The sequence below is a fragment of the Schistocerca serialis genome, chromosome 6 (genome assembly GCF_023864345.2).
Source record: "Schistocerca serialis cubense isolate TAMUIC-IGC-003099 chromosome 6, iqSchSeri2.2, whole genome shotgun sequence".
Taxonomy (NCBI): Eukaryota; Metazoa; Arthropoda; class Insecta; order Orthoptera; family Acrididae; genus Schistocerca; species Schistocerca serialis.
The window spans coordinates 380,063,873-380,068,519 of NC_064643.1; the positions used below are offsets into that span (position 1 = coordinate 380,063,873).

Consider the following 4,647-nt stretch of genomic DNA (forward strand, 5'->3'; position numbering starts at 1 on the left):
CTGCTAGCCTCCTGATCCATCTACAAATCACATTGTTGCTTCCAGTGTGTCTTTCAAAAGTTTTTTTGAGGAACGTGTACCCACTAATACATACAATTTGTTTTCGATTCACAAATACTATACAATAAATAACACAAGATAGTTGACACGTTTCCATTACGAGATATATTTCTTTAATCTTAACTATAAAAGTACATTTCCCTAAAGCTATATAATTTAATTATTAAATATCTGTCAGCACCTGTATACCTATAAAAATACATATTCATTAATTATCCACATAACAGTGCAACTATGATCATCACCAAATCCCAATGTTAATAATTGCAAATACTACTTGCTAAACTAACTGTTAAACTACTGGCCAGTAGGATGTTTAAAGCAGTCTGACTACAACCCTATTAAAAGTACTACACTATCGTTGGATATCACAAGATTGTCCGATCTCATGGCTCTTGGTTCTGTCGTGGATGTCGTGTGAACATCTGTGAAGAATGAAGTGCATGTCTGCACAAAAACATCATGAATGTATAATTAAGTGGGCCTCTTCTTCATGTCATGCTTCAGCATGCTTCCTGTGGACAATCATAAACTACATAGCAAGTTTAGAATGAATTAGTGATACTTTCTTTAATCATAGTGTCACATGCCTTCTTTCATGTTTTTACTCAGTAATACCTTTTTCCGGTGCCTCTGCTATTACCGTTATTTGTAGTTAACTCTTCCTTTTGTGTTACTAAAGTTACATTTCATTTTACTAGTGTTACATGCAAATATAAAGATTTTAGTACACTATATAAAATCACTGTCTCATCTACACGACTGCCATGCCCTTAATGTCACGTGCTTTGAATGTATAGCATTCCTTACTTTTCTTTATTAATTTTTTACGTGTCTGTATCCCTTTATTACACTTCCATTTCATGTTGCTATAACACTCGAACAGTGTTTCAGTGCGCTCATACGCTATTCCACAGAACTGGCCACCATGTATACATCTCTTCTGTTTCTCTGAACAGACATAAATACAACACTTCTATGTACAAATAATGGTGCGCTTTCACTTAGCCACTTGGAGCATTGCACCTAGTTAACTCTCGTTCCTCTGAATGGGGACAAATGATACTTGGACGACACACCTGCATGTCACAGCAAACCACTACCAGCAAGTCACTCATTTCGATCCCATTGCTAAACATGGGAAATAGACACTCATTTCATGAAATAGTTCTAAAATCATTTGAAAATGCTGTCATTCTCCGACAATACATTCCACATCATGTACAGATAGCACACGTTAAACTCCAAACACCTTTTAAATTGTACACTCAGCTTGCTGTGCACATTGTTATAGCGTACACAAAGATACATACACTAATTTTCTCACCCTCTACATCCTGCCCTTTTATGCACTGTAGTACCTCTTTTAACATGATAATAGCACCGAAAATATTGGTAAATCTACATATCCCTGCAGAGCAATCACTTAATTTAATTGCTAACTACATTGAATACATTTGCCTTACAAGCTCACTTTCATTCTTTCTACATATTCTATAAATGTCTTGAGGTGGCTCACATAATGGAGTCCCAAGGATTTTCTACGTCTACATCTACATTTATACTCCGCAAGCAACGGTGTGTGGCGGAGGGCACTTTACGTGCCACTGTCATTACCTCCCTTTCCTGTTCCAGTCGCATATGGTTCGCGCGAAGAACGACTGCCGGAAAGCCTCCGTGCGCGCTCGAATCTCTCTAATTTTACATTCGTGATCTCCTCGGGGGTATAAGTAGGGGGAAGCAATATATTCGATACCTGAAACTTCCTGGCAGATTAAAACTGTGTGCCCGACCGAGATTCGAACTCGGGACCTTTGCCTTTCGCGGGCAAGTGCTCTACCAACTGAGCTACCGAAGCACGACTCATGCCCGGTACTCACAGTTTTACTTCTGCCAGTACCTCGTCTCCTACCTTCCAAACTTTACAGAAGCTCTCCAGCGAACCTTGCAGAACTAGCACTCCTGAAAGAAACGATCCCTCATCCAGAAACGCTCCCTCTCGAAACCTGGACAGCAAGCTACAAAGCGATTCAGAGCGCCTCTCTTGCAGAGTCTGCCACTTGAGTTTGCGAAACATCTCCGTAGCGCTATCACGCTTACCAAGTAACCCTGTGACGAAACTCGCTGCTCTTCTTTGGAGCTTCTCTATCTTCTCTGTCAACCCGACCTGGTACGGATCCGACACTGATGAGCAATAATCAAGTATAGGTCGAACGAGTGTTTTGTAAGCCACCTCGTTTGTTGATGGGCTGCATTTTCTAAGGACTCTCGCAATGAATCTCAACCTGGAACCCGCCTTACCAGCAATTAATTTCATATGATCATTCCACTTCAAATCGTTCCGCACGCATACTCCCAGATATTTTACAGAAGTAACTGCTACCAGTGTTTGTTCCGCTATCATTTAATCAAGCAATAAAGAATCCTTCTTTCTACACTCCTGGAAATAGAAAAAAGAACACATTGACACCGGTGTGTCAGACCCACCATACTTGCTCCGGACACTGCGAGAGGGCTGTACAAGCAATGATCACACGCACGGCACAGCGCACACACCAGGAACCGCGGTGTTGGCCGTCGAATGGCGCTAGCTGCGCAGCATTTGTGCACCGCCACCGTCAGTGTCAGCCAGTTTGCCGTGGCATACGGAGCTCCATCGCAGTCTTTAACACTGGTAGCATACCGCGACAGCGTGGACGTGAACCGTATGTGCAGTTGACGGACTTTGAGCGAGGGCGTATAGTGGGCATGCGGGAGGCCGGGTGGACGTACCGCCGAAATGCTCAACACATGGGGCGTGAGGTCTCCACAGTACATCGATGTTGTCGCCAGTGGTCGGCGGAAGGTGCACGTGCCCGTCGACCTGGGACCGGACCGCAGCGACGCACGGATGCACGCCAAGACCGTAGGATCCTACGCAGTGCCGTAGGGGACCGCACCGCCACTTCCCAGCAAATTAGGGACTCGGTTGCTCCTGGGGTATCGGCGAGGACCATTCGCAACCGTCTCCATGAAGCTGGGCTACGGTCCCGCACACCGTTAGGCCGTCTTCCGCTCACGCCCCAACATCGTGCAGCCCGCCTCCAGTGGTGTCGCGACAGGCGTGAATGGAGGGATGAATGGAGACGTGTCGTCTTCAGCGATGAGAGTCGCTTCTGCCTTGGTGCCAATGATGGTCGTATGCGTGTTTGGCGCCCTCCAGGTGAGCGCCACAATCAGGACTGCATACGACCGAGGCACACAGGCCAACACCCGGCATCATGGTGTGGGGAGCGATCTCCTACACTGGCCGTACACCACTGGTGATCGTCGAGAGGACACTGAATAGTGCACGGTACATCCAAACCGTCATCGAACCCATCGTTCTACCATTCCTAGACCGGCAAGGGAACTTGCTGTTCCAACAGGACAATGCACGTCCGCATGTATCCCGTGCCACCCAACGTGCTCTAGAAGGTGTAAGTCTACTACCCTGGCCAGCAAGATCTCCGGATCTGTCCCCCATTGAGCATGTTTGGGACTGGATGAAGCGTCGTCTCACGCGGTCTGCACGTCCAGCACGAACGCTGGTCCAACTGAGGCGCCAGGTGGAAATGGCATGGCAAGCCGTTCCACAGGACTACATCCAGCATCTCTACGATCGTCTCCATGGGAGAATAGCAGCCTGCATTGCTGCGAAAGGTGGATATACACTGTACTAGTGCCGACATTGTGCATGCTCTGTTGCCTGTGTCTATGTGCCTGTGGTTCTGTCAGTGTGATCATGTGATGTATCTGACCCCAGGAATGTGTCAATAAAGTTTCCCCTTCCTGGGACAATGAATTCACGGTGTTCTTATTTCAATTTCCAGGAGTGTATGTATTCGCAATACATTACATTTGTCTATGTTAAGGGTCAGTTGCCAAGTGCCTATCCACTGCAGATCTTTCTGCATTTCGCTGCAATTTTCTAATGCTGCAACTTCTCTGTATACTACAGCATCATCCGCGAAAAGCCGCATGGGGCTTCCGACACTATCTACTAGGTCATTTATATATATTGTGAAAAGCAATGGTCCTATAACACTCCCCTGTGGCACGCCAGAGTTGACTTCAACTTCTGTAGACGTCTCTCCATTGAGAACAACATGCTGCGTTCTGTTTGCTAAAAATTCTTCAATCCAGCCACACAGCTGGTCTGATATTCCGTAGGCTCTTACTTTGTTTATCAGGCGACAGTGCGGAACTGTATCGAACGCCTTCCGCAAGTCAAGGAAAATGGCATCTACCTGGGAGCCTGTATCTCATATTTTCTGGGTCTCATGAACAAATAAAGCGAGTTGGGTCTCACACGATCGCTGCTTCCGGAATCCATGTTGATTCCTACAGAGTATATTCTGCGTTTCCAGAAATGACATGATAAAATGGTTCAAATGGCTCTGAGCGCTATGGGACTTAACATCTATGGTCATCAGTCCCCTAGAACTTAGAACTACTTAAACCTAACTAACCTAGGAACATCACACAACACCCAGTCATCATGAGGCAGAGAAAAATGACATGATACGCGAGCAAAAAACATGTTCTAAAATTCTACAAGAGATCGAC

At 45.8% G+C, this 4,647-nt stretch overlaps 1 non-coding gene across 1 annotated transcript; it reads right to left on the reverse strand.

The window, feature by feature from the left end:
- Nucleotides 1–1,844: 1,844 nt before the first annotated feature.
- On the reverse strand, nt 1,845–1,919 carry Trnas-cga (transfer RNA serine (anticodon CGA)). Its single transcript has one exon. It is a non-coding gene; the product is annotated as a tRNA-Ser (tRNA).
- Nucleotides 1,920–4,647: the final 2,728 nt, after the last annotated feature.